Raw genomic sequence first — 21,353 nt, forward strand, 5'->3', positions numbered from 1 at the left:
AGTTAACTCTGGCCAAGCCATTGGCATGGGGAATGTGGCAGGAAGGAGTTGTTCTCTAAGCTCTAACTACTGTTATGAAGAAGGCTCAAAGCCTCGACATGTTCTTCCTGTTTTCAGAGGACAGGGTCTTTCTTATGAATTTATGCAGCTTCCAGTGAGCACCATTAGGAGTCTTAAAATGGTTGTTAGCGCAATGCTTGGCACTCTTGGGATTGTTCAGTAAGTGCTGCGATTACAAAGGATCAATGCTAAGAGTTTTGGATCTTTTTAGGATCTTAGCAGGACTTATACACTTAATGGTAAGGTCCTAGGGAGTGTTGCTGAACAAAGAGACCTTGGAGTGCAGGTTCATCGCTCCTTGAAAGTGGAGTCGCAGGTAGATAGGATAGTGAAGAAGGCGTTTGGTATGCTTTCCTTTATTGGTCAGAATATTGAGTACAGGAGTTGGCAGGTCATGTTGCAGCTGTACAGGACATTGGTTAGGCCACTGTTGGAATATTGCGTGCAATTCTGGTCGCCTTCCAACGGAAAGATGTTGCGAAACTTGAAAGGATTCAGAAAAGATTTACAAGGATGTTGTCAGGGTTGGAGGATTTGAGCTATAGGGAGAGGCTGGACAGGCTGGGGCTGTTTTCCCTGGAGCGTCGGAGGCTGAGGGGTGACCTTATAGAGGTTTACAAAATTATGAGGGGCATGGATAGGGTAAATAGACAAAGTCTTTTCCCTGGTTTGGGGAGTCCAGAACTAGAGGGCATAGGTTTAGGATGAGAGGGGAAAGATATAAAAGAGACCTAAGGGGCAACTTTTTCACACAGAGGGTGGTACATATATGGAATGAGCTGGCAGAGGAAGTGGTGGAGGCTGGTACAATTGCAACATTTAAGAAGCATTTGGATGGGTATAGGAATAGGAAGGGTTTGGAGGGATATTGGTGCTGGCAGGTGGGACAAGATTGGGTTGGGATATCTGGTTGGCATGGACGGGTTGGACCGAAGGGTCTGTTTCTGTGCTGTACATCTCTATGACTCTATGATTCTATTCCCATGGAATGGTTGTGATACAAATCATAGAACCATCAAGTCTATACCGGCAAAACTACTCTGAATCCACGCTGGTCTTAATTTCCAGCATTTGGGCCATAGCCTTGAATACAATGACATTTCAAATGCTCATCCAAGTACTTTTTCCAAGGTTGAGGTTTCTCACTTCGGAGAAAGTGAGGACTGCAGATGCTGAGATCAGATTCAAAACATGTGCTGCTGGAAAAGCACAGCAGGTCAGGCAGCATCCGAGGAGCAGGAGAGTTGAGATTATGAGCATAAGCTCTTCATCAGGAATGTGGGGGAGGCCCAAGGGGGCTGAGAGGTAAATGGGTGGGGGTTGGGACTTGGGGGAAGGTAGCTGGAAATGCAATAGGTAGATGAATTTGGGGGATGATGGTCATAGGTCGGAATGGAAGATAGAGCGCTTAGGTGGGAAAGACAGACAGGTAGGACAGTTCGAGAGGGTGCTGCTGAGTTGGAGAGTTGAATCTGGGATATGGTGGGGGGAGGGGAGATGAGGGAACTAATGAAATCAACCTTGATCCCGTGTGGTTGGAGGGTCCCAAGGTGGAAAACGAAGTGTTCGTCCTCCAGGCGTCAGGTGGCTAGAATCGGGTGGTGGAGGCGGCTCAGGTCTTGCATGTCCTTGGCGGTGTGGGAAGGGCAGTCGAAGTGTTTGGCTGCAAGGCAGTGGGGTTGGTTGGTGTGTGTCCCAGAGATGTTCATTGAAACATTCCACATATCAAGCACCATCCCAGCCAGAGCATTCCAGATTTCTCACCAGCTTCTGGGTGAAAAACAAATTTCTCAAACCCCTCTAAATCTCCTGCCGTAAACTTGTGTCCCCTTTTTATTGACCCTTCAAACGTAACTTGTTGCAATGCAATTCTTTAATCCAGCAATTTCCGTGTATTATAATAATGGCAGGTATATGCCATCATGCTGAGATACAAAGATATATACTGGTTCTTGTTTTTGCTGGATATTGTGTTATATCAACAGCCAGTTAAACCCACCTTTGTTAACAAAACCTGAAAAAGTCTTGGCTCAGCAGCGTTGATGCTGTCTGCTGTGAACGATACTGGATTTGGAAGCAGTGTTCTGTGTAATAAAAGAAAAATCAATTAGTAGAGAAAGTGATGTAGGAAAAGGAATCATTCAAAGGCTGATGGATTGAACTGAGCAATCAATAGGCAATGAAAATATGTTTTGTGCTGAGAGCAGTGTAATTGTTTCGAAACCTTTCCAAAGTGATTCTGTTTGGAAAGTTGTGATATCTGCAATCTTTATGTAAAACTGTCACTGTTTATAATCCAGAGTGGGGGAGAATGGGAGATGGATTTCTTTTCTGAGCAAAGGTGCCGAGACTCCGTTTTAAATGGCTTTAGCTGCACTTCATGAAGCTGCGTTGTTTTTCTCATAATGGGGTGATAAAGGTGACATTTCTATCGTCAAAATCTACTTGGATGGCTGGGACTTTTCTTTGTCTTGAAACTATTGGATAACCAAACCAAAACAGAATGCCTTTGCACTTTTGTCTGCTTTGTAGACTATACATGAGTAACAAAAGGAGTGCTACAATGTAATACCTTGACAAACAGCCTGGCGGGGAACATACTGTGTTGTTGTGACTAAATACACTACTGTATTAGTGATGATGTGGAGATTCCGGTGTTGGACTGGGGTGTACAAAGTTAAAAATCACACAACACCAGGTTATAGTCCAACAGGTTTAATCAGAAGCACTAGCTTTCGGAGCACTGCTCCTTTATCAAGCGGTGTTGTGTGATTTTTAACTACTGTATTAGGTAATGCACCAACATTTCATCAAGTACCTTATACTCTAAAGATGTGTTATTCATCAAAGGTCAGGTTATACTGCTGGCGAGGTACTTGGTGTTTACCTGTTGCAGCCCTGTGGCTGTTGGGATTTGGGTGTAGGATTTTCAGCAGCTCGAATTCTAAGTTTCCTGGCATGGCATTCTCATTTCTGGTCTCCTTTCTATAAGAAGGATGTTGTGAAACTTCAAAAGGTTCGGCAAAGATTTACAAGGATGTTGCCAGGGTTGGAGAATTTGAGCTATAGGGAGAGGTTGAATAGGCTGGGGGTATTTTTCCTGGAGCATCGGAGACTGAGGGGTGACCTTAGAGAAGTTTATAAAATCATGAGGGGCATGGATGGGATAAATAGACAAGGTCTTTTCTCTGAGTTTGGGGCATCCAGAACTAGAGGGCATAGGTTTAAGGTGAGAGGGGAAAGATATAAAAGGGACCTAAGGGGCAACTTTTTCCATACACGCACCACACTCTGTGTGAATGAGCTGCCACAGGAAGTGGTGGAGTCTGGTACAATTACAACATTTAAAAAGGCATCTGGATGGGTATATGAATAGGAAGTGTTTAGAGGGCTATGGGTCAAATGCTTACACACGGGACTAGATTAATTTAGGATATCTGGTCGGCATGGACAGGTTGGACCGAAGGGTCTGTTTCTGTGCTGTACATCTCTATGACTCGATGATTTTGTTAATATCACACACCTAAACGGCTAAAAAGACAAAATCTGAGGGTGATGCTGCTCATTCGACTGAATGATTCTACAGTGGTCTGCAGCAGCACTGCTCAAACGGATGGTCCGTCGAAATATTTTTGCAGGGCCCACATGGTATAACAGTAGTGGGTGAGCCTGGGCAGCTAGAAGCAGGGCAGTGTGGGCTGGATGGCAGAGGAGTAGTGCAAGTGTAGAATGGGTAAGTTGTCCCATTTGGAGTGGAAAGATCACATGGGGGGTCACCAGGAACAGCACCAAGTTCACTGCATTTGTAAGCAATCAATAAATAAACATCCATAAGTAAACAAGCAATAGCTTAGTGGTATTATTGCTGGACCTGTTAATCCAGAAACCCAGATAATGTTCTAGGGACCTAGGTTCAAATCTTGCTATGGTAGAATGTGGAATTTGAATTAAATAAAAAGGAAAAATGTGGAATTAAGAAGTCTAATGATGACCACAAATCCATTGTTGATTGTCAGGAAAAACCTATCTAGCTCATAAATATCCTCTAGTGAAGGATACTGCCATCCTTACCTGGTCTGGGTTACATGTGACTCCAGACACAATATGGTTGACTCATAGCTGTCCTCTGGGCAATTAGGGATGGGCAATAAATGCTGCCTAGCCAGTGATGCCCTCATCCCATGAATGAATTTAAAAAAAAACACCTGTTTTGCTTAAAGCAGTATTAAAACATTCTTTTCATGTAACAATTTCATGTTATTTGTATAGGATATTAACACTTTAAATGGAGGAGCACAGTCTTTCATTGTTAGTCCATTTGAAAATAGATTCAACGAACCAAAAAGGTTTGAGAACTAGAAGTTTAGTGTTTGAAAATTCTTCAGTATTCCCAAAGAGGTCATTCCCATTTGGTGACATAGCCGTAACATTGGACCTCTGCTTTGTTCATTGCTCACAGATGCTGCAATCCTTCCCAATGTTTGCACTGCCCTCAAACTGCAAGGCGCCTGTGCAGTCTCCTGTTTCCAACAGATGCTGTGACCTTAATGCCCTCAAACACTTGTCAGACTGCCTTGTTTCCTCTTGCCCACAAGACAAGACAGATGACGCTGCCTTGGTCAGAGTAATCTTGCTCACTAATCCTGTCATATTTCTCCAGCTCCGCCTGTCTGTTGTAACAGCCATCCGGAGAAAGGTTTGTATTTAATGATTGCTTACACTGATAAAGAATGACATGAATCAAAGAACTCTGTGTTCTTTACTCAATTACATCTTTTATAAAAATGTGACTTCTGGACTTCCCTTTGGGTGAAGGTGAAATGCAAATCTAAGGCTGCAGTATACAATATCTTCATCTTTCACTTCAGACATCCCAATTAGCTTCTTTAAAAGCTTGCTTTAATTTTCAAAAGATACAATTAAAGTCCAAAAATAGTGCCAGTCACGTTTTGTTAATGATTGGACTGTGCTGATTTCACTTTTCATTGGAATTCAGAGATTGGAAGCTGCAGGGAACAACTTGCGTTCATATGGTAAGCAAATCAATTGTAAAGAAATAAACATGCTTCCTCCTCAGTCAGTTCCCTGAAATATGTTCCCAGCATCAAGTTATGGTCTTGTGTGCTCAGATCAGCACAAGCATTACTCTATAAATAAAATAAAACCATGCTTTAATATTAATAAATATAATGTTTTCAAAACTTATTTTTTCACACAGGTCCATCATTTTATGCCAGTAAGCATAGGAGGGATTGAGAAGAAATGAGCCGTGCTAGTTTTAAATTGCATCCTTTATCAGCAGAGCAGTGTGTGCGGTACACTGTGTATGACAGAGGCAGAAATAACTCAGTGACTTTCTTTATTTACTTTGAGATCTTTTCGTTTCCCCATCTCTCCAGAAAGTGTTGACTTCTTGCTGAGGTATAGTTTTAGTACCACGCCAACGTGCTCATTATTCACACATTAGCCGTGATGCTGAGCACTAGTAGACTCTTCAACCCAAGCATATTCTACAGCCCTTATCCTCATCCTGAATTTGCAGACACTATGCCAAGCAGTTAATGGGCAATTGTCAGCAGCAGAACATCTGGCCAATTCCATGCCTTCTGGAAGTGGAACAGACTTATCCTGCTACCACGGCTTACAGTTTGCACTCGTTTCTGATTTGGAAAGCTATGGATTCAAATCCTAGTCCAGAGACTTGAGTCTACAAAGCTGATGCTTTAGCGATGGAGTGCTACACTTTTGTAGAAGATATCTATTGGACAACTGTGTATACTAAGGCGAGTTTTCTCTTTCAAACATATCTTAAAGATCCCATTTTGAAGCATAAGTGTTGTTCAGTGACTTAGCCAATATTTATCCTCAATCCCCTGAAGACTGTCCACCATCTACATAAAGACCATTTTAAAAAAAAAAAAGTCTTGGTATAAGTAAAGGAATGTTTTAAAACCAAGGATTATGGAAGGAATTTTAAGAAGTTGTTTTAACTCATTGTATGTTATGTTTACATTGCTGCTTTGTTCAAGCAGAAAGGGAAGGCTGTTTGTAGGTCAGCCAGCACCAGCAGGCACATACAAAGTGAGATTTGGCTAGCAACACATTGCTGATTGGATGGTGGACTTGTGACCAGTTGTGTACGACAATGACCATCCATGTGGCAACTACTATCTGATTGGCTGATGGATAGCTGAACAGCTCATCGGTGTGCATGATACTGGTAGAAGCTCTCACACTCCTTAAAGATTAGATGGTGTGTGTGTGTCCTTTTCTCCAGTAAATTACCTTAAGCCTGAAAAAAGAGCATTTCTTTTCCCTTATCAGTTGCTGTAAGGTGTGACCTTTGACCAGGAACTTAGAGACTTTGCCATTACTGTACCAATCACCCTGCCTCCTTCAAAAAACCAAAAAAGAACCCAGAGGAGAGGGATTAAAGAACAGAAAATTCTAGCAAGCTGAAGGGTTGGGACAGTGGCTCAGCGATTAGCATGGCTGCCTCACAGTACCAGGGACCTGGGTTTGATTCCAGCCTCTAGTGACTGTCGGTGTGGAGTTTGCATGTTCTCCCGTATCTGTGTGGGTTTCCTCCAGATACTCTGGTTTCCTCCCACAGTCCAAAGATGTGCAGATTAGATGGATTAGCCATTCTAAATTGCCCGGCATCCAGGCATGTGCAGGCTAAGTGGGTTAGCCATGGGAAATGCAGAATAATGGGTGGGATGCTCTTTAGAGGGTCAGTGTGGTCTCAATGGGGCAAACGGCCTGTTTTTACACTGGACAGTTTGTGTGATTCCATGATCATCTTAGTGAACCCTGTGGATTGGAATCATTGAACTATTTTTTTCCCTCCATCCATAACAATTTTTTAAAAATCTGTAGGTCTCTGTCTTTATATGTACGTAAGGTTGTTTTCAAAGGGAGTTGGTGTTTTAACTCATAGATTTATATATCAACAGTTCATAGTCATTTCTCTGTAGTTAGAATCTATTCATTTTTAAATTAATAGAAATTCTTTTCAAGTGCAGAAATCTGGTACATTAATCTGGGTTTACTTGGCAGGTAAATTGGGGACTTTACATACTTTGATAAAATTATTTATTTATATATTATCTTTGGAATAGCAATATTGATTTTCAGTATGCTACCCCAGTGAGGTGTAAGAAAGGAACAAGTCAAGACTATGATGGGATGCTCTCCATATGCTTGGATAAGTTCAGCTCCAATACACTCAAAAAGGTTGACACCATCCCGAACAAAAGATCACTTGACTGGCACCCCATCCAAAACCTTCAACATTGACCACTGCAGCACTGCAACACTGACACAGAGCAGCAGTTGTGTGTACGATCTACAGTAACACACCCAGGGTCTTTCAACAGCACCTTCTAGAACTACAGCTTTAACATCTAGAATCATAGAATCCCTATAGTCTGGAAGTAGGCCCTTCAGACCAACAAGTCCACACTGACCCTCCAAAGAGTAATCTAGAAGAGCAATTGCAACAGGTGCAGATTCCCCTTCAAACCATGCACCAACCGGACTTTGAAATATGTCATTGTTCCTTAGTGTTGCTGGGTCAAAATCCTAACAGTAGTGTCAGTGCAGCATATGGACTGCAAAAACAATTAAAGATAAGCAATAAATTCTGGCCCAATCAGTGATGCTCACATTTCATAAATGAATTTTTAAAAATGACTCGCATGTGATACCAATCATTACTTTTCTGTAGAATCTTGTGGAGTGCTATTTGGCTGCATCTTTCCTACCTTAGGACAGGGGGTACACTTCGAAAGCACTTCATTGGCCACGAGGGTTTTGAGAAGTCCTGAAGTCAGGAAAGCTGCTATATAAAACGCAAGTCTTTTCATTTCTCCTTGGCCCAGCCTTGGTTATTCCCTCCCGAGTTGTGTGATTCATAAGATTAAACTAAGCACAAAGTTTGAACTCAGGGACTATCTTGTTATTATAGGTCAGCCACTCACTGAATAAACTTGCTGATCTTTTTGTTATTTTAGTCTCGAGGTGAGGCAGGGGGGAAGTAGGCTGCGTGAGGGCCAACATCTTTTGTGAACTTGCTGTAAACTGTCTCTGTGACATTTCACTGCCACATACCATCGTGGTGTGCCAAAGAGCAAAGATTGCAAGTTAGTGCCTGTAGTTTGCTCGGCTGGTGACCTGTTTTAAATGAATTGCTTGCAGAAATGGTTGGGCATCAAGCATCGTTCATCTCTGCAGGGGTGGCCTGGTAAATTCAGTCAGGCCTTGTGCACTTTGCAGCTGAAGAAGAAAATCAGCACAGACCCCTCTTACAGTCAAGGGGGAAAATTGGTGCTGAGTCTAACTTGAGGGTCGCCACACTTTAAGGAAAGGGTAACATTGCAAAAGCAGGGTCTTTGCAGTGACTTTAGAAGGACCAGGAATTAAGCTCCTGCTGTGAGTGTCAACTTGATGCACTAACCAACTTGGCTGAGCTAATCCACTGTCCAGTAGCTGCTTGTCCTGATGCACAATATCATCCGGACTGTCTGACCAAGCAATGGAGTCTTCAACTATGTGACCTAAATACAGTGAAAAACTAATTTCTTCACCAAATGGATAATAAAATCATTTCCCTCATTTCATCTGGAATGTGCTGCCTGAGAGCATGATGAAGGGAGATTCAACTGAAACATTCAGGAAGTCATTGGATTCTGATCTGATATGAAAGCTACAGGGAGAAAGCTGATCAATGAAATAAGATGAACTGCCCTTAAAGAGGGCCAGAGCTGACATGAAGGCACAAATGGCCTCCTGTGCTGGAGGCACTCTATGATTTTTAACAAAAGATGGCCAGCTGCGATGAGCTTAGGATAGTGTTTGGTTGGACAGAGTAGGGGAGGCAGGGCTGCAGGATGTGGGTAATGAAGACTCAGCAAGTGCACCTCATTGAGATAATGTCAGGAAGAACATTGATAAACAACCACGTTGTCAACGTTTAGGGTTTTATGATTTTTCCAATATTCCCTCAGTACTGCACGGAAAATTCAGCCTGGGTGTTCAAGTCTCTGAGATGAGACCTCAACCCAAAACATTTTCATTCTGAGTCAATTTTGCTGCCGGCTGGCATGACAGACAAAGGGGAAATAGTCCGGCAAGGGAATAATGTTCTCAAATTCTGTCAGGAATGATAATAAACCTTTAATGTATAGACTCATGGGGGAGGTCAGTGAGTCAAATAGTCAGATCCTATTAATAACTGTGATGATGGCATTGTGTTACAGTTCATTCAGAGAATCTGAATTGCTATGGCAACATTAACTTTGATACATATGCTGTAGTCTGGAGCCATGGATAATGATGGTCAAGGCTCCAATTCTCTCAATCATGTGGCTAACCCACTCATACTGCCTGCCATTGGTGTGAATTCGAAGGACATGCAGGCTGGTACTCCAAGTATTTGGCTAGTTTAGGAACAAACCTCTCTTGGTCATCACACCTAGGGGTAGACGATAACGGTCTTTTACAAAGTGAACCACCATTTTTTCACTGAGCCACATTTCTTTAGTTTCTCCCCTTTTATTTGGAGTTGCCACAATGCTAACCTAACCCTTCTCCATACACTCTTGCCTATTGGATACAAATCCTTGACAACGCCTCACAGGATTTTGTGACCAATTGAGAAGGTGAGCTCATTCTGAACACTCACTATTCACAGGGTCAATACACAATCTAATGACTGAATCAAAGCGTGCTCCAGACATGCCTGTCTGGTGAAAACACATTAATACAAAACACTGACCAGGTTCAACACTTAACAAGAACTATTATTTAGTACAAATAAAGGAATTCTAATCGTAAGGAACAGCTATGAACCATCAGCACAGAGACATAAATGAATAAAGGTAGTAACTCTCTGAACATGCCTGAAGAAATATCAGACTTTATATACAGCGAGATATCACCCATGCCACCAATATACCCTCAAGAAGTTTTCTTCTCTCTTTCCCTCCTGTAATATTTAGCACCAGTGCCAGGGTCCATGCTGGGTTGTGGGAATCCTACCCTATACTAGAGTCCATTCGGCTTCAAGATCTGGCCGGGCGATACCGGGTCCACTACTTTTCATCATTTATATAAATGATTAGGATATGAGCATAAGACGTATAGTTAGTAAGTTTGCAGATGACACCAAAATTAGAGATGCAGTGGTCAGAGAAGAAAGTTATCTCAGATTACAACGGGATCTTGATCAGATGGGCCAGTGGGCTGAGGGGTAGTAGATGGAGTTTAATTTAGATAAATGCAAGGTGTTGCATTTTGGAAAAACAAAGCAGGGCAGGATTTATACACTTAGAGTCATAGAGATGTACACATGGAAACAGACCCTCCAGCCCATATCCCTCCAAACCCTTCCTATTCACATCCAAATGCCTCTTAATGGTAAGGTCCTGGGGAGTGTTACTGAACAGAGACCTTGGAGTGCAGGTTCATAGCTCCTTGAAAGTGGAGTCGCAGGTAGATAGGATTGTGAAGGCGGCGTTTGGTATGCTTTCCTTTATTGGTCAGAGTAATGAGTACAGGAGTTGGGAATTCATATCGCAGCTGTACAGGACATTGGTTAGGCCACTGTTGGAATATTGCGTGCAATTCCGGTCACCTTCCTATCGGAAGAATGTTGCGAAACTTGAAAGGATTCAGAAAAGATTTACAAGGATGTTGCCAGGGTTGGAGGATTTGAGCTTTTGGGAGAGGCTGAACAGGCTGGGGCTGTTTTCCCTGGAGTGTCAGAGGCTGAGGGATGACCTTATAGAGGTTTATAAAATCATGAGGGGCATGGATAGGATAAATAGACAAAGTCTTTTCCCTGGATTGGGGGAGTCCGGAACTAGAGGGCATAGGTTTAGGGTGAGAGAGTAAAGATATAAAAGAGAGCTAAGGGGCAACATTTTTACGTAGAGGGTGGTACATGTATGGAATGAGCTGCCAGAGGAAGTGATGGAGGCTAGTACAACTTAAAAGGCATCTGGATGGATATATGAATAGGAAGAGTTTAGAGGTATATAGGCCGTGTGCTGGCAGGTGGGACTAAATTTGGTTTGGGATATCTGGTTGGCATGGATGAGTTGGACCGAAGGGTCTGTTTCAATGCTGTACATCTCTATGACTCTAATTCCCAAAGGTGCTGAGTGCCTCCTTGCCAGAAGAAGTGCACCCTCTTGGCGTGACCTCCTGCGGGTGTGAGGGCATAAGCAGCTCATCACCTCACACGGGCCCCACAGGGTAGAGGATAGCTGCTACTGCCAGCAACTAGGTGGCCTCTCCATGACTAGGCCGCATGGCAGTCTCTGAAGGATGGGCCTGTGTGAGGCAACTGGAAAATAACAGGCAGGGAGTCAGGAGGCTGTGGGGGAGTTTTACTGATCACTGCTTGTCTCCATTCCTACTATCGCATAATAAATACAAGTAAATATGACGTTTATGAGCAATCTATTCAGCTGAATAAAAGTGGGTGTGCGCGTAAATTGTTTGTCCCATTGACCTTGATACTGAATAGGGCTGGGAACGATTGGTTTAAGAAAAGAAATCTGCTGTCCTTACCTGCTCTGGGCTACATGTGACTCCAAATCCACGGCAACACAGTTGTCTCTTCACTGACTTCTGGGCAGTGAGGGGTGGACAATAAATGCAGACCTTACACCCACATCCCATGAATGAATGATTGAAAGAAAGGGGAATCGCTGTGTTTGTTGTAGCACTGGTTCAATGACCTAAGTGACAATTGTACAAGGTCACATACTGAGCAGCTAAAGGACAAACATGGAACAAAGAATTGGTCCAGAGGAAGTAAAAATGGCAACAGCAGAATTGTTCTGAACAGCTGCTGTATGATAAATTGGGAGCAGGGATTCTGAAGCTGTTCATCAGCTTTTCTTAGCTTTGTGCTGTTGCATGTATATATAGGGAGATCTTTCCTCTCACATTCTTTCTTAATTTGGTGAATCGGTGAATGGCAAAGCACAAAATGGGGGGGGGGGTGCAAGAGGGGGTACTCCTCGCAGTCTACGCTATGACTTTCAAGTCAAATATAATGAATATAATGATCAGATGGATTAACTGTAGTTAACAAAATGATGGGGGTGAAGGTAGCCCCCACTCAGACAATATTCGACTTTGACTATCTCCCCCACCCCACCTCCAGCAGAAAGCTCCTGTCCCCACAGTCGCCTGCTCAGAGCTTGGAACAGTAGTGTCTGTACCTTGTCAACTGCCTTTTGAGTAATGGGAGGGTCATTGCAGAGACCCTGTGAGAAATGAAAACATCGCAGCAAATGGATATAAAACAAGAGCCTAGCTGTAAATCCCAGTGAGAAACACCTGTCACAGAATCTCCAGACAGGAAACTCGAGCCAACATCAGTGATTGCTCGCACGGAGTTGGAATTACTGCAAAAAATCAACAGCTGAGTTTAGATTGTTAAATAAACTAAAGCATTACCATGACTTACTGCGGAGGTTGGGATGTTAAAACTTATCCAGATAAGTGAATGCACTTGTTCATATCTTCAAAGGCACTTTATAATCAGCATACTAACAATCAACCACATCCCCTCCATTCCTCAAATGTTCAATAAGTCCTAGGGTGGGAGTCAAACCAGAGAAGGTCAGCATTTCCAGCTCAGAGGCAGTTTGGAATGCACTATCTACTGAGCCACAAGACTTCCACTAAACAGTCATTAAACAGGGTGAACTACTGTGAAACATATGGGGTTGTGTTTTGGTGAGCCACACACGTCAGTGGCATTGTGTCATGACCCTGGCAGAAAGCAGTAGGTTAGAGAGAGCCATGAATGTCTCATGGCAAACTGACGTGAGAACCTGAGCCTTATTCTTTCTAAGACAGAAATGAGGAAGACGTTTGTCTCCTAGAAGTTGGTGTATCTGTAGAATTCTTTGCACAGAAGGGCCGCTTAGCCTGGGGGTCGTTAAGTGTCTTCAAGGCTGAGGTAGATTTGTAGTCAGTAAGGGCATCAAGGGTTATAGGGAAAAGACAGGAAAGTGGGCATAGAGTCATAGAGATTTACAGCACGGAAACAGACCCTTCAGTCCAACTCGTCCATGCCAACCAGATATCGCAACCTCAATCTAGTCCCACCTGCCAGCGCCTGGCCCATATCCCTCCAAACTCTCCCTATTCATATATCCATCCAGATGCCTTTTAAATGTTGCAATTGTACCAGCCTCCACCACCTCCTCTGGCAGTTCATTCCATACCCGTACTATCCTCTGCGTGAAAAAGTTGCCTCTTAGGTCTCTTTTATATCTTTCCCCTCTCACCCTAAACCTATGCCTTCTAGTTCTGGACCCTGTCACCCAGGAAAAAGACCTTGTCTATTTATCCTATTCATGCGCCTCATTATTTTGTAAACCTCTATAAGGTCACCCCTCACCCTCCGATGCTCCAGGGAAAACAGTACCAGCCTAGTCAGCCTCTCCCTATAGCTCAAATACTCCAATTCTGGCAGCATCCTTGTAAATCTTTTCTCAACCCTTTTATGTTTCACAACATCTTTCCAACAGGAAAGAGACCAGAATTGCACATGATATTCCAAAAGCGGCACAACCAATGTCCTGTACAGCCGTAACATGACCTCCCAACTCCTGTACTCAATACTCTGACCACTAAATGTGTTGGAGATTATCAGAGCAGCCATGATCACATTGAATGGTGGAGCAGACTTGATGGACAGAATGGCCTACTTTTGCTCCCAAGTCTTATGGTCTTGATTATTGTAAGGACAGAATGCTGAACAGTCATGGAGCATCATTACATGAAGCAAGAGTGTCACAAGCATTGGAGTGAACTCCAAATCAAAAGGATCCCATTAACATTAATGGCATTCTTATTCATCTCTGCACAGACGCTGAGGGAAAATGAAAAGCACTTTAATGCTATTATGAATATAAAATGAATAATGAGCACAGAAAATGATTCAAAATGAGTGTGAATCTACCTTGAGGGTTTCAGCAAAGTCATTACTTTCACATGAATTATTTGAATATGGCGCAGTGATCAGAAAGGGAAATGACAAGTTGTTGAGTTTGTCCACTGCATGTGAACACCCAGCAGCACCACGTTGTGGTCTACCCTCTGCTAAAATATGCCCATTGTGTTGCGGGTATACTGAAGCAATGCTTTCATTATCTATGTTCAGTTCTTGAGCAGTGCAATGATTTTAATCGCAGTAAGAGTAACACTGACCATAAAGTGAAATTGCTTTATTAACTCAGTTTGTTTAACCACATATTCAAGGAGGTTCCTTGAAGAGAGAGTGTACTTTCCACATACCAGCTTGGCTCAGTTCCATCTTCAGGATTATAGGCATGATGTTGGCTCAGCTGGGAGCACTTTCGCCTCTGTTCAAGAACGATGGATCCAAAGCCTTGCTGGACTATAACACAGAAAGAGCTGAACACTCAGCATTTTCAATCATAGAATCCCTACAGTGTGGAAACAGGCCAGTTGGCCCAACAAGTCCACAGTGACCCTCTGAAGAGTAATGCACCCAGACCCATTTTCCTACCTTATTATTCTACATTTACCCCTGACTCATGCACCTAACCTACACACCGCTGAACACTATGGGCAATTTAACATGGTCAATTCACCCAACCTGCACATCTTTGGATTGTGAGAGGAAACTGGAGCACCCGGTGCAGACATGGGGAGAACATGCAAACTCCACACCAACAGTGGCCCATGGCTGGAATAGAACCTGGGTTCCTGGTACTGTGAGGCAGCAGTGCTAACCACTGAGCCACCATGCTGCCCAATGCTGCCAAAACCTTCCAGTAGAACCCTCTCTGCCCCTTCAGGGGAACATTTTGAAACAAATGTCATCTGGTAGGCATCCCTTTGTGGAGCAATCTAGATGAGAGGTCATATTTTCAGGATAAGGGGTGGTAGAATTAAAACAGAGATAAGGAAGAATTACCTCTCTCAAAAAGATATGAATTGAAGAAATTCACTATCCCAGAGTATGGCGGATGAAGGGACACTGAATAAATTTGAGAAGAAAGACAGATTTTTAATTAGTAATGGGTGAAAGGGTTTTGGGGAGAATGCAGGAAAATGGACTTGAGGCCAAGATGAGATCAGCCATGATCATATTAAATGGTGGAGGAGATGCGAGGGGCTGATTGGCCTCCTCCTGCTCCTAGTTCTTATGTACTCTTCAAAGAAAAGCAGGAACTACACTTGACGTCCTGACCAGTTTTCTCCTGGCTGCTGAGATAAGCTTGGAGACAGTGAGGACTGCAGATTCGGGAAAATCAGTGTTGACAAAGAGTGGAGCTGGAGAAAGCACAGCACGTCATGCAGCATCCGAGGAACAGGAGAGTCAACGTTTCAGGCTGGGACCCTTCATCAGGACTAAGCTGATTAACATTATTTATTTATTTACTAACAAATATTCTGTTCACTACTGACAGTAACGGGGGTGGGGGGGTTGGGGGGGTTGTGCTACGCTGAAAGAATTGGAGCGCCTGCTACTTATTGAAAATTATGTGATACTTCTGCTTTGCAGGAGTTAATACATGTCATAAAATAAACAGCAGCACTAATTATACCAAGATATGTCAATGTCTCCATTATAAAGACATACATTCGATTTTTTAATATCATAAAATACCAACTTAAAACCATTAGTTTGTAAATGTGCAGACTATGTGGGCATTTGGATGGGTATATGAATAGGAAGGGTTTGGAGGGATATGGGCCGGGTGCTGGCAGGTGGGACTAGATTGGGTTGGGATATCTCGTTGGCATGGACGGGTTGGACCGAAGGGTCTACTTCCATGCTGTACATCTCTACGACTCTATAAATGTGGCATATCAAGAAGCAGAAAAATAGAATTGGTTGTAGTAGTGCGGTTTGTGTAGATGGGAAATATAAAATTAATGCTTGGGCTATTGCAGGGGTAGTATCCCTAGCTCTGAGCCAAGACATCTGGTTCCATCATCTCCAGAGGAGTGTCAAAGCACATCTGAATAGTTTGATTATGAACATCTACAGTGAATGGCTTATGGTGCCACCACTGGTGGGAGATTGCAACTACCATGCGACTCTTCTACATAAACAGTTACCATTGTTAATAGTGCTACAAGAATTTACAATGGAAACAAACAGAAGACATTTGGCAAAAACATGTATATGGGTAAATTTTTAATACACTGTTGATATATAAACAGATATCCTGCGCTGCTTCTCCAACTGAATTAAAGGATTGTTGGCATTTAGCCTGAAGCATTGAAGAATTATGATGTTTCCAATAGCTCAACATAGCTGAAGTAGAATGTTGAGTTATGGTGTAGTGGTGGTAATGTCACTGGCTCAACTAATGCCCTGGGGACACTGGTCCAAATCCTGCAACAGCAGTACATGGAATATAAGTACAATTAATAAATCTAGATTATAACACTAGTGTCAGTATAGTGACTGTGATAACCATCATCAATTGTCACTAAAAACCCATTTGGGTCAAGAATGACATTTAGGGTGACGAAAATTCCTTGCCCCATCTGATCCACATTTGACTCCAGGGAGACATCAATGTGGTTGACTCTTTATGAACTTCTGCAATGGCCCAACAACAATCTCAATCCGTGGACAATTAGGGAATGAGCAACAAATGCTGGCCTTGTTAGTGACACTGGCATTCCATCAAAGAATAAAATTAGGTTCTGTCGGGTCTTTTGTGTGTAACTTCTGCAGGCCTGAGAGAACATTGCCTGACATATCTTTAAATAAAATGCAGATTTTACCTCCTCTGACCGTGGAAATAAAACTTCGTTTGCATTACTGCAACCGGAGGCTTAACAGTTTTATCACAGTTTTCCTTGGGGTCACAAAAGAAGAGATTTCATACAGAGGATATGAGGTTATATTATTACACAGTGTGTCTATAACTGTGAGAAGACAAAGAACTTGCTTGCAGCTGATTAAGGGTGTATTATAGAGCATTAATTTGCCATTGGCGCAGCAACATAGATGATTGCAGCACCAAATCCCCTGTGCAGTCCATAGCCTGCAGGGACACCATACTTGCCTGCACTGGCAGCATTGATTTTTTTAACATTCCATGAATAGTTGACCTTTATGTATTTGCCCATTTATTTTGTTGGTAATTTTTAAAGAGAATCCATAAATATTTATCATTCCTATGCTGCATATGTTGCTTTCTTCATATTTTAAGATCTGACCAATTTTAAATGATAGCGAGCTAATTTTTAAAATTATATTTTGTTTAATTGAAGGGCCATTTTGATTATTCTGACTAATATCACAATGCATCGGACTGGTCCAAAATGTCACTTTGTTATATGAGAAGGTGATTATGGCCTTGAGTTTCAGTATATTAGTAACATGGATCTTTGTGTTTCTCCTGTTCTGGGACACAGAGGTCTGTTTTTATTCATGCACAAAATGTGAGTGTCATTGTCTGGAGCAGCAATTATTACCCATCCCTAATTACCCAGAGGGCATTTAAGAGTCAACCTCATTGATGTGAGTCTGGAGTCACATGCAGACCAGACCAGGTAAGGATGGCAGTTTCTTTCCAGAAAGGTTTCAGTGACCCAGGTGGATTTTTCTAATAACTGACAATGGTTTAATTGTTATCACTTTCTATTTAGATTTTTTAAAATTAACTTCAAATTCCATCATCTGTTATGAAATTTGAACCCATGATATTACCTGTATCACTGGATTTGTAGTCTCATGCCACTAGGCCATCGCATTGTGAAGAGTAAGTCAAAGGGACTGAGGATGCAAGTCCCAGTGATGGTTGGATGGAGGGGGAGGTAGTCACAGGATGCAGCAGATGGGGCAGGGTCTCTGCTGCAAGTCCAGGAGGCAGGAGGAGATTGACTCTCAACTGGTACCCCACTTCCAGGGGCCAGGTCTGTCGATATACTGACTGCGTGACAGTGAGGATGCCCCCTAGAAGACCACAACCAAGCCCAAAGTCTTTGCGCTTCTCGAATGGCAAGTTCCCTGCCCACCACTGGCCACATACCATCAATTGGGCAGCATGACCATTGACCATTTGATTTGCTTCGGGTTGAGAAGGCCATGCACAAACCTGCCGAGCCCAGCATGATTTGAGGTAGAGGTAGAGTCCATGCCTGCCACTGTCCCATCCAATTAAATGCTGCCCTGTCACCAAACTCACCTTGGGCAAGAATATCAAGTGCCTTGCCAGGAATGATGGAAGCTCCGAATACTTGCTGAAAATTGTTGGGTTTTTATTAGCCAAAGATATGAAGAGATGGTGGGTGGATGTCATTGCCAAGTCCAGCATTTATTGCTCATCTCTGATTGTCCTTGAACTGAGTGCCTAACTAGGCTGTTACTGGTGAGTCATCGACATTGATGTGTATCTGGGATCAAGTGTGGACCAAACTGGGGAAGATAGTGAAAGTGAATTACATTACAGACTCAAATGGATAAATGGCTTCTTCCTGTTCCTATACCCCATCACAGTATGTAAGCACAACCATCATAATTAAGTCTGATTCTGGTCCTACCCTGCATCCAACTGGCCAGCAATCCATACCAGGAACACAGGGGCAACTTTTACATGCAGAGGGTGGTGTATGGAATGAGCTGCCAGAGGAAGTGGTGGAGGCTGGTACAATTGCAACATTTAAAAGGCATCTGGCTGGGTATATGAATTGGAAGGGTTTGGAGAGATAGGGGCCTGGTGCTGCCAGGTGGGACTAGATTGGGTTGGGATATCAGGTCGGCATGGACAAGTTGGACCGAAGGGTCTGTTTCCGTGAAGTACATCTCTATGACTCCTTGATTCTTGTGCCAGCTGATTTAAAGAAATAGCTACTAGAGTTTACCCTCAGAATTAAATGTTAAGATACCAGTCAGTTTTCCCAGCAGTTTCTATCCCTGTATACCTCATCTTAACATACTTTCCAAGTAAGGAATTAGAAAGAGCAACTTGCTCTACCAGACTAACTGCACAGAACAAGCAATAGGAACAGGAGGGTGAATTATGGCCTATTTTAATTAGGAGCGTGAATAATTCTACAAGTGAATTGAACTGGTGTTAAAAATTCCAGTACGGTCAGATTCAGACTGGCACATTACATTTCTTTTAGTGGCCCTGTAAATCTACTCAAATTGGTTCAGTCTGGGTTTGGGCTCTCAGCCAAATTTTATTTGTGTAATCAGTGAGTTGAAAATACCATAGCACCTTTCCTCTAGTGTTCATTGTCCCTGTTATACTGTCAGGAGGGCTGAAATGCAAACACAATCTCTCTATAAGTGAATATCTCTAAAGAAGAAAGTGTTTAAAAAGAAAGGGGATAATGTATTTGAATTAAAATAGAAACATTTGAGGGACACCTGAGCACAATCATTGTAAAACGTGACAAAGAAAAGGAAGCATCCAGCTGACCAAGGCATACTGAAGGAGGAGGCAAAGCTTCATTCAGAATATTCAAATTTTTCTAATCCTCGCCCTGCAATTTCAGGATATGTTTGCACAACTTCTTTTGTAATCAATCCCTGCAAACTGTTAGGTACTGTTTCCTGAATGTAACCATGTTAGTGAAAGATACTGCCACCATCCTTTTTTCAGGTTGGGAGTTAATTGGTCTCATGTGGTAAATAAAAGCCATTTGGTAATCTAATGAGAGTATAGTTTTGCCTCTTAGTCACTAGCTCACTCCTGTATGTGGACAATAAGTGGAAAGTCACATGGATTGTTACTAAGATCAAGGGGGAGCACAGTTTATTGTATGATAGCAACTGGGTACAAATTCCATTGGTTTGATAGATACTGAACATGATTGTCTCCTCTCTGCAGGTGGCAAGATAAATGGTGAGGAGGGGAAGTGATTCAGTGAGTTTATACTGGAGAGAAACTCACCCATTTCTCACCACCTCCACAATTAATTGCTGTGTGAGAAGGACCATGTATGACTTACTCAACACATCAGTGATTAAGTCTCCCACATGCTCAACCAATTACTCAATGTGCCATCTTTCTGTGATCTCCTGCCTCCTTGGCCTGCAGGAAAGATGTTTAGTTTCCCAATGGCCTGCGTGCAGGATTAGGGGACAACCAATTGCACCAATCTAGGGGCAATTGGAGGTGGGGTGGGGGGAGCAAAGGGAGGGCCTCTGAAAAACAGCGTGCCCTTGCTCCTGAGCCTTCCTTCTTATGAATCCCCCATCCTGTGTGGAGAAAAAATAAACAACGTACCTTCTCACCACTGGGCTCCTTGAGAAGTAGGTCATCCACTGGCAAACTGGAGGACATGGATGCTGCTGGTCTCTGATTGGCCTGCAGCTTCAGGTGACTCAGGTTGCTAGTGTTGTGACTGGATGAGATACTAGCCCTCATTTACATGACAGCTGTTTAATGAACTGATTACAGCCAATGTGATGAAACGTCTGAGCAGTGGTTGCAGCCCCTTAGTCACTAGCTCATCCCTGTATGTGGACAACAAGTGGAAAATCACATGAATTGTTACTAAGATCATGGGGGAGACCTTGAAGATAGGAGCATGTCCTTTAGAATCCAGAGCTGATCTCCGACCCAAATCGGAGCATATTAGATAGTGCTGATACATCCATCAGCATTAACTCTTTCAAAGTCAAGATTAGAGTAGTGCTGGAAAAGCACAGCGAGTCAGGCAGCATCCGAGGATCAGGAAAATTGACGTTCCAGGCCAAAGCCTTTCATCAGGAATGATGGCTTTCCTGATGAAGGGTTTATGACCGAAACATTGATTTGCCGGCTCTTCGGATGCTGCCTGACCCACTGTGCTTTTCCAGCACCACTTTAATCTTGACTTTAATCTCCAGCACCTGCAGTACCCATTTTCACCTATTAACTCATTCAAACTCCAACACCTATTAGAGTATCTTACCCCAAGCTGTTTCTCTATTGTTAATATTTATACATTCATGTAATTAATTATATGGACTGCCACCACATCTCCCCACTTTCCCAAAGTCTCTAGGTTCGCACATTTTGATGCTCTGATGGTTTCATTGCTCAACCAGAATATGATTCCCTCAGACTTTGAAGATTGGTTGGTCTTTGGCATGAAGACCATTGACCTAGATTTTGTATCTGGCAGTGTGGGACCTGTGAAGTCCCTTTATACTGAAAGGACTTTTATACATTGAATCTTCGTCACAGAGAGCAGCTGCTCTTTTGAAATGAGCACTTTTTTCTTGCGAAGTATGTTGGATTTCTGAACCAAGCAATGTTGTATTTTTGAGAGCAGGA

At 42.8% G+C, this 21,353-nt stretch overlaps 1 protein-coding gene and 1 long non-coding RNA gene across 2 annotated transcripts in view; one reads left to right on the plus strand and one right to left on the minus strand.

Annotated features, from left to right (window-relative positions):
* The window catches only part of LOC122563544 (uncharacterized), a 46,738-nt gene extending 34,941 nt beyond the window's left edge, over positions 1-11,797 (minus strand). The window contains exons 1-2 of the long non-coding RNA XR_015752131.1: positions 11,638-11,797; positions 2,060-2,144 (exon numbers count right to left, since the gene is read on the minus strand). This is a non-coding gene — a long non-coding RNA (uncharacterized LOC122563544). The remainder of the gene's footprint in view (positions 1-2,059; positions 2,145-11,637) is intronic.
* Positions 1-21,353, plus strand: part of LOC122563543 (parkin coregulated gene protein homolog) — a 294,523-nt gene that overhangs the window by 56,722 nt on the left and 216,448 nt on the right. The window lies entirely within an intron of this gene.

The sequence above is a fragment of the Chiloscyllium plagiosum genome, unplaced genomic scaffold (assembly GCF_037043375.1).
Source record: "Chiloscyllium plagiosum isolate Xiang-an unplaced genomic scaffold, Cpla_swu_hap1 HiC_scaffold_30, whole genome shotgun sequence".
Taxonomy (NCBI): domain Eukaryota; kingdom Metazoa; phylum Chordata; class Chondrichthyes; order Orectolobiformes; family Hemiscylliidae; genus Chiloscyllium; species Chiloscyllium plagiosum.